Source organism: Octopus sinensis, linkage group LG6, assembly GCF_006345805.1.
Source record: "Octopus sinensis linkage group LG6, ASM634580v1, whole genome shotgun sequence".
Taxonomy (NCBI): domain Eukaryota; kingdom Metazoa; phylum Mollusca; class Cephalopoda; order Octopoda; family Octopodidae; genus Octopus; species Octopus sinensis.
The window spans coordinates 11,077,682-11,087,681 of NC_043002.1; the positions used below are offsets into that span (position 1 = coordinate 11,077,682).

Sequence of the window (10,000 nt, forward strand, 5' to 3'; positions counted from 1 at the left end):
CGAAAGACGAAGACAGGTGTTCCCCCAACATTTACTTCCTCCTCAAAATATTGTTGAAATGTACAGAAAAACAAAACACGAAGACACGTGTAATAGTTTGACGAAGCAGGTGTAATAATTTGACGCTGGGGAAGGTGAGAAAGTCTTTTACGTTTCAACAGGAAGGAACACGGGGAAATAAACAGAATAAAAAAAAACTTGTGAATTTAGCGGTCAATCATGGCGAATATATAAATATATATATATAAGTTCAGCAAAATTTAGATTCAGATGAATATGGTACTTAAGTTAAAGGCACCAGAATTCTGTATGGTATTATCCATATAAATCAAATGGGGTGATTATAATCATAATAAGCAACAAGGATATCCAAGGTAGTGTAGTAGAATCGTTTCATGCTACTTCATTTTATTAAACACTGTAAGTATTACATCAGTTTTAAAATGTCGAGCAATCTTCAGCCACATATAGAATTCTTTTAATTAAATGAACAATGTACATTTTTATACTTATTTCATTTGCCAACATTACAAAGAGGGTAGATATATAGACAGAGAGGTTAATTTCATCATTAAGAACATGGTAGTAGAATGTCCCTTCTCCATCTGTAGATTTTTTGTCACTGAGTTCACTTTGTTATTTAGATATATCAGTGGGGAGGGGGTTTCTTTTCTTGGTTCAATGGAGACAAACAAGAGTTTTTTTCTATTTATAGATAGAGGAAGGGGTAGTACTACCCCTTCCTCTATAAACAGAAAAAGACCGATAGAATAAGTACTAGGCTTACAAAGAATAAGTCCTGGGGGTCGATTTACTCGACTAAAAGGCGGTGCTCCAGCATGGCCACAGTCAATTGAGTGAAACAAATAAAAGAGATAGAAATCACACCGATAAAAATTCAGTTAGAGAAAACCCTACCAATAGGAGCAACACAAATAATAATAAAAGAATGCATAAACGTAAGAACTGTAGATTACGTAACTATATATGGTATAACATACCATATAATGTAGCAGTTACAGGAAAATTATGCAAGAAAATATTTTCAATCATAGCAAATAACTTTCCACCCACTCATAAATATAGTAGTATTGTATCCACTAAAACTATTTGAATCTCTTATTCGACTCTCCCCAACATGAACTGCCTCATAGCTAAGCATAATAAAACCAGAATTTAAAAAGCTAGATTAAGGGCAAACAATAATAATCACTCAAACCCCAATATTCCAAGAACTAATAATGGTAGTAACCAAATTAATAACAATAACCAAGTTATTATTCCTACAACTATGGTGTCTAACCACCGGGTTAACGACTTAGAGATAACTGATAGTAGTTCCCTAAATAATGACTTTAGTATTGATAACAGCAGTAGCTATACTAATAATAGTAACAGTAACTATAATAATAATAATAATAATAATAATACAAAAGATGTGGAATCTTAAAACAAAAACTGTTCCTGTTATTGTAGGTGCCCTAGGTATGATAAAAAAAGGGATGTCAGAAACACCTAGACAATATCCCTGGAGAACCGTGTCTCAAGGAAATCCAAAAGATTGTGCTAACAAGTACTGCCCACATCCTTAGAAAAACCCTATCAATGTAAATGTTTGTGTTGTATTACATGGAGATATTTCTCTACTTCCCCTCCCCAAGCTTTCAGCTATATTTCAACAACTCTTAACCTTCACTTGCCCTAGGGCGCTGGGTGTGCCCCGGCAAGTGATTGCATCAAACATGCAGATTAAAAGTAAATGACAATAATAATAATGATAATAATAATTGTTTGACCTTAACCAGTTGAGCATGTCCCTTAGTGGCTGACGATATGTGCATCTCTGATCACAAGCAGAAGTAGTGGGGGAGCATCATAGCCATGTGTTGAGAGGGATTCTTTGGGGTTTGAATAGTTCGCCTCTGGAAACATGGGTGGTTCTTTCAACATCCTTAAACAACCCTTATTCAGAGACCGTTTGAGCGGGATGGGCTACTCAACCTGAAGAAAATTCTAACTGGGCCCCACCTCCAAGGTCATGTGCTGTTTATCTTGATATGAGGATCACCATGTCACGCACATATGGTTGTGATGCATGTGCCTGGTGTACCCTTATCAGACGGGTAGTCATGATGGGTATATTGGGCTTCGTATATTTTACCCCAGTGTCGCCTTGATGGCATGAACTGCTCTCTCACTCAATGATAATAATAATAATAATAATGATGATGATGATAATAATAATAATAACACAAACAGTAATTACTATAGTAATAATCATGATAGTAATAACAATGTTGAGAATGGTAGTAACAGCACTAATTATAATGATAGCAATAATATTAGGCCCAATAACACTACTCCTATATCGAATCACAGTGTAACGGATGAACCGATAAACCCAGACCCAACACGGATTAGTGGCACACCATATGATACTGCCGCGTTAAATGAAGCTACTACTACTAATAATAATAGAATAACTCAGTCCACCTCAAACAATAATTGCGAAAATAATTATACTAATCACAATACCAATAAGGAGAATATATTTTAGATTAAAAAAGAACTTTGTTTATCCTAATTTTGAATAATAAAAGAAGTATTTGTAAAAAACGCATTGTTTATGGGATGACCCAGTATATATATATATCACGTGATTACGTGACCGACCAGACCATCAGATATTTTACACATCGCTGGTCACAATGCGTTCGCACAGTTTTAGCCTTCAAATGACGCCACCCCTCTGGCTAAGCGAGCAGGCCAACAGAAGAAAGAGAGAAAGAGTGGTGAAAGAGTACAGCAGGGATCACCACCCCCTGCCGGAGCTTCGTGGAGCTTTTAGGTGTTTTTCGCTCAATAAACACTCACAACGCCCGGTCTGGGAATCGAAACCGCGATCCTATGACCGCGAGTCCGCTGCCCTAACCACTGGGCCATTGCGCCTCCACACCACACACACACACACACACACACATATATATATATATATATATATATAATATATATATATATATATTATATATATATATATATATATATATATATATATATATATATAATATATATATATATATATATATATATATATATTGGCCTGCTCGCTTAGCCAGCGAGGTGGCGTCATTCGAAGGCTAAAACAATGCGAACGCATTATGACCAGCGATGTGTAACAACATCTGATGGTCTGGTCGGTCACGTGATCACGTGATATGTATGTATGTATGAAAGAAGGTTTGAAAATGCAAATTTAAAGATGTTTATTCACTTGACCGGTTTCACTTTTTTAGAAAAAGATTGTCAAATGCTAAATGTAAAGCTTTGTATGAGTTTTGTTGCGTGAACTACTGGTTGTCACAAAAGTATTAAAATACATATATGCATTCTTTGATAATAATAAGAAAAACAGTTTAGAAGGAAATATTTGAGGAAATATTAAACAAAAAGTATTACGAGTTCAATAAAAAAAATCATGTTTGTTTGGTAGTATATATATATATATATATATATATATATATAATATATATAATATATAATCGTGAATTTCATTACAAACAACATGGACCAAATTTCTTCTAAAGAAAAAAATATATATTCATATAAATTAAACATTACATCATGAATAGCGATTGCGAAACCGGTCGATACATTAAAAATTATATTATAACCATGTAAGTGTGCGTATTTTCCTTTTTAATTTCTTATATAAATTACAATCCCCCACGTGGGGACAACCGAAATTCCTCTTTTCTGTTACTACTACATATATATATATATATATATATATAATATATATATATATATATATATATATATATATATATACAGAAAGAGATATATTTAGGAGTTTACAAAGAATTTGAGATGAACCAAGTAGTTCATTAAGTAGTACTCAGAGGCATCAGTTACTTAATATCCAACCCTTCCATCGAGCTGAAGTAATCCAGATGTAGAAAGGTTGGCGAGAAGAACAAACGAAGAAGTATGACAGACGAACAATAACAGGTGAAGAACCTATATATATAATAAATTCCAAATAATATTTACATGATGCAAGCAGGTTTTATCTTTACAGCTGTTTCGAATTATCCGTGAATAGTTGATATAACAATGCAAAGAGGTGCAATACTAAGGCAATATTGCTCAAAAACACAAGGCGGCGAGCTGGCAGAATCGTTAGCACGCCGGGCGAAATGCGTAGCCGTATTTCGTCTGTCTTTACGTTCTGAGTTCAAATTCCGCCGAGGTCTACTTTGCCTTTCATCCTTTCAGGGTCGATAAATTAAGTACCAGTTACGCACTGGGGTCGATGTAATCGACTTAATCCGTTTGTCTGTCCTTGTTTGTCTTCTCTGCGTTTAGCCCCTTGTGGGTAATAAAAAAATATGTATCTCGTCTGTCTTTACGTTCTGAGTTCAAATTCCACCGAGGTCTACTTTGCCTTTAATCTTTCGGGGTCGATTAATTGATTATTTAAGTACCTTTTGTGATTAATTTAAGCACCATTTGTGTACTGGAGTCGATCTAATCAACTAGTCCCCTCCCCAAAAAATTTGGGCCTTTAGCACGCCTGGTAAAATGCTTAGCTATGTCCTGAGTTCAAATTCTGCCAAAGTTTACTTTGTCTTTCATCCTTTCGGAATTGATAAATTAAATACCAGTTGCATACTGGGTCGATCTAATCGATTGGTCGTCTCCCCAAAAATTTTGGTCCTTGTGCCTAGAGTAGAAAAGAACATTACTCATTAAGACAAATGCCAGAATAGAAGCAACGAGCAGGAATTTTGGTGGCTGAGCATCTCCGTGCGAGAGAATCAAATTTCCTCGGGAGACGAATGAAGAATAATATTGGATTCAAATTTTGGCACAAGGACAGCAATTCCGGGGAAGGGGTTCAGTCGATTACATCGACTCCAGTCCTTAGCTGGCATTTATTTCATATATTTCTTTGTTGCCCAAGCAAGGACAGACAAAGAGATTAAGTCGATTACATCTACCCCAGTGCGTAACTGGTTCTTACTTAATCGATCCCGAAAAGATGAAAGGCTAAGTAGACCTCGGCGGTATTTGAACTCAGAACGTAGCGGCAGACGAAATACCGCTAGGTATTTCGCCCAGCATGCTAACGGTTCTGCTAGCTCGCCGACTTAGTATGGCATTTATTTTATCGACTCCAAATGGATGAAATGTAAAGTTGACCTCGGTAGATTTTGAACTCAGAACATAAAGAAGAATAAAATTCCGCTAAGCATTTTGCGCCACATGCTAACGGTTCTGCCAGCTCGCCGCCTTACGAAGGGTGAATGATATTCTTTTCTACTCTAGGCACAAAGCCCGAAAATGTTTGGGGAGCGGGGGCCAGTCGATTAGATCCACCCCAGTACACAACTGGTAATTAATTTATCGACCCCGAAAGGGTGAAAGGCGAAGTCGACCTCGGCGGAATTTGAACTCAGAACGTAGCGGCAGACGAAATACCGCTAAGCATTTCGCCAACCGTGGTAACGTTTCTTATTTCTTTACTGCCCACAAGGGGCTACATACAGACGGGACAAACAAGGACAGACAAACGGATTAAGTTGATTATATCGACCTCAGTGCGTAACTGATACTTATTTAATCGACCCCAAGAGGATGAAAGGCAAAGTCGACCTCGGCGGAATTTGAACTCAGAACGTAGTGGCAGACGAAATAATTATTTCGTTACTACCCACAAGGGGCTAAACACAGAGAGGACAAACAAGGACAGACAAACGGATTAAGTCGATTATATCGACCCCAGTACTTATTTAATCGACCCCGAAAGGATGAAAGGCAAAGTCGACCTCGGCAGAATTTGAACTCAGAACGTAGCAGCAGACGAAATACCGCTAAGCATTTCGCCCGACGTGCTAACGTTTCTGCCAGCTCGCCGCGTTGAAGGGTAAATAATAATAATATTGCTTGAGCTTTCTATCTTACTCCTCCAACAAAGCTGAAACGAAAATGTTAACGTGAGATTAAGAAAGGAGAAATGAAGAACATAAATTTCCTTAACACTTCTCTAGTAATATCAAGATATATTGTTGTTTAGCAAGCAGTCGTTGTTTTCCTTTGGTTCCGGGTCATTCTAACACATATTGTATAAATTACGTGCCTCAATTTGTAGAAAAGTTTTCTTAGTGAACAAAAACTAATTTGGCATCAGTCTTCAGATAACAAACACCTCACACGGATACAACATGTATTTTCTTTCTTCCGGCATCTCAGTTCCGAACAATTTACCGGTGTTGCTATACCACATGTATGTACCTAAAAGTGTCTTTTCAGAAAATAATTATCCATGAGAGAAATTCCAGTAAAAGTACGAAAACTTTTCTGGCCCAAGGCCATCACAACTTACAAAAAATTATCATATCTCACATTTCAAGGACTAATTAGTAGCATCAACAGTAGTAGTAGTAGTAGTAGTAGTAGTAGTAGTAGTAGTAGTAGTAGTAGTAGTAGTAGTAGTAGTAGTGGTTGGTGTTGTTGTTGCTGCTGTTGTTGAAGTTACTCCCAGGTTGATTAAACCATTAATTATTTAGGGGTTAATAAAATATTTACAAATGAAATAGGGTAGATTTAATCGACCATCGACCAAACCTCCTCGATGGTTTTGGCATTGTACCTATGTTTAGAAATCCTAATTGCTAATATTGACAAGTCGGTGAACCGGCAAAATTGCTGGCGCGTCGAAAAAAAACAGAAAAACCGTGTGTTGAGGTATTTGCTTTTTCAGTTCTTTGATTTCGAAGTTCAAATCCAGCTGAAGTCATCTTCATCTTTCATCCTACCGGTAGCGATGAAACGAAACTCTACTCAAGGACTAACATCGATAACGATAATTAATCCCCTGTCCCATCTCAAAATTACTGCCTTTTACCTAAATTAAAAACCCTTATTATTAATCCAACGTGGTTGCACCCCCTACATCATCTATCATATTGGGACATTTCGTTTCATACATTTCTCTACTTATATTTCTATTGCCACTATTTTTACTGATTCCGGTAAAACCAACGCCCAACACCGTTTTTTTCTTAATATGTTCTATTATTATTATTATTATTATCATTATTATTATTATTATTATTATTATTATTATTATTATTATTATTATTATTATTATTGAGTGAGAGAGCAGTGCATGCCATCAAAGTGACACTGGGGTAAAATATACGAAGCCCAGTATACCCATCACGACTACCCGTCTGATAAGGGTACACTAGGCACATGCATCACAACCATATGTAGACGACACGCTGATCTTATATCAAGATAAACAGCACATGACCTTGCAGGTGGGGCTCAGTTAGAATTTTCTTCTGATTGAGTAACCCATCCTACTCAAAAGGTTCCTGAATAAGGGTTCTTTAAGGATGTTGAACGAAACACTCATGTTTCCAGAGGTGAATTATTCAAATCCCCAAAGAATCCCTCTTAACAGATGGCTATGATGCTCCCCAACCACTTCTGCTCATGATCAGAGATGCACATATCGTCAGACACTAAGGGACATGCTCAACTGGTTAAGGTCAAACAAATGACAAGCAAATATGTGGTATTGAGCAGAATATTTGCTGTAGCCCATCTTTTATACCAAGACAAAACAATGTACATGATAATACTTCCAATCAGTTAAGATCAGAAGCCATGAGAGCCACTGTCTGGTACTGCATCAGGGCTATAATAATAATAATAATAATTATATTATTATTATTATTATTATTATTATTATTATTATTATATTATTATTATTATCATTATTATTATTATAATTATTATTATTATATTATTATTATTATTATTATTATTATAGACTTGCACAGTGGTGTAATTAACGTCTTTCACTATTGAATTGTATAATAGAGGTTTTTCTCTTAATCATATATATATATATATATATATATATATATATATATATATATGTTGTGAAATTTGATTTAGAATTGCTAAATTGAATTTTTCCCTGTAAGCTTGGAATAATATTCCCTACTACTACTATTATTATTATTATTATTATTATTATTATTATTATTATTATTATATACAGTATATATATATATATATATATATACTGTATATACATTCTTAACCGACATGTGAGAGGTCAACGAGAGGGCACCATTACTGAAAGAAATGGTTTCCATGCTTCAAGGAGAGGAAATTCGACCTCACTGACCTTCTGCGTTCTGGCCGACTTTTTTAGTTAAATAGCAATTGATTGAACGAGCTCATTTGCGAGGATCCGTGCCAGTCCAGTCGAGAATTAACCCATCAGATGGAATACCCTCACGATACCGTCGCCTGTCGCCTTCACTCAACGGGCATAATCCAAACGACTCGACGGCCGATATGGCGTGCTTCATCAAACACGACAAAGCGCTCGCCCATGTCGCTAACTTGACCAAAATGCTATTCAAGATCTCGGCTGGAAATTCTACTGCATTCTTCCAATATAGCACCTTCAGATTATTATATTTTCAGTCGTTTTTCACAGTCTGCAAGGTGTTTCGTTCAACACCAATGTGGAGCTGAAAACGTAACTCGATAAAGTATTGGTGTTAAAATTCGGCGATTTCTATAATCAAGGCATTGACAAATTAATGGAATCATCACTACCGTCAATTAGCAACATTACTGATGTTGCTAGTGATTGTGATGGTTAGAATGAAGGTGCTCGGTTGTTAGTAGTTGTAACCTTAACTGAAAGCAAAATGGAAAAGGTATATTTTTTTTTCTGCTTGACAATTCATCGCAATATATTTGAAACTACGTAAAATTTCTGCAAGTTTCAAATCTGATAAACAAAAGTTGTGAGAAGAAGAATAGAGTAACTAAAAGTCCATAAAACACCGCGATAACATTTTTTGTATTAATTCAAATAACACTGAAAAGAAACGAAAGAATTTATCTGATGACCTAATATAATATATAGGCTAGCTTGAAGACAAAAACCAGTTTCTTTTTTTGTTTCGTTTCGTTCACATTCTGTAGATATTTACATTGTTTCCTTTTATATTTTACTAGATATTTTTGTAATCCTACAAAAGTAATAACGTAATGCGTTTGTAATATTCCCTCTCTACTTTTTTTCTTTCATTTGTCTATGCCGTAATCTGACTAATTCAATTATTCTAAGTATTTATAACTCTTTATTTATGTTCACTCTAATCCCCTTATCTCTGATTCTTCATCAAACAGGAGAAAGTAATGACAAGATTGTTGTGACACATTTTTTTTACTAAGCCGAATTTCATGTGAATTCCTTTAGTAAAGCTCTGAGTTCTAACACTGTCTTTTCTTTATCGTTTGCATCGTACATCTTCAGGTCTTCCATGTACAAAAGTTGGCTGATTATCCTTTCATAGTATTTAAATCCGAGCCTGTGTGACTGTTAATTAAATGTGTTAACAGGAAGCAGACTAGGAATGGAGATAAAGAATTCTCTTGGAATATCTATTGAGGGTATGTTTTATGTACCTGTCATTAAGAGAACAACTTTAGTTAATAGCATATTAATTGGAACTAATGAAAAAAAAAAGGGTGATACTCTCTAAGATGGCTGATAGGGAAAATCCAGAAAAAGTCAAAGAAATTTTCACAAAATCTTTCAGGAAAAAAGGTATCATTAAAAGCTAGGATTGGTGATTGACTTAATGGATATTTTTTGTTCATTGTTTTATTTAAGATATTACATAAAAGGTGCTATTTTTTCATCTTTTGTCACGTGTATTGCCATTATATAAGTTGTTTTATCATTTTGTTACAAGTCACGTTTTATCAGTCGCTGACATGAAATATTTGGCTTAATCACACTTTAAACAATTACTCATTGTGTTTAAATGAAATATAAGCATTTTCTCATGTTTCTTTCGTTTCGTAAGCAGAACTGTAACTTACTTTGAGATTTAAAAAAAAATTTTTTTTTTTAGCTCTAGGATTCATGAGGCTGCTTACTGAGTTTCCATGGAGT

The 10,000-nt window shown here is 35.3% G+C and overlaps 2 long non-coding RNA genes across 2 annotated transcripts in view; one reads left to right on the top strand and one right to left on the bottom strand.

The window, feature by feature from the left end:
* LOC118763706 overlaps nucleotides 1-1,262 on the top strand; it is a 16,899-nt gene extending 15,637 nt beyond the window's left edge. Inside the window, exon 5 of the long non-coding RNA XR_004999462.1 lies at nucleotides 973-1,262. This is a non-coding gene — a long non-coding RNA (uncharacterized LOC118763706). The remainder of the gene's footprint in view (nucleotides 1-972) is intronic.
* LOC118763705 overlaps nucleotides 1-10,000 on the bottom strand; it is a 20,333-nt gene that overhangs the window by 3,728 nt on the left and 6,605 nt on the right. The gene's annotated exons all lie outside the window — the stretch shown is intronic.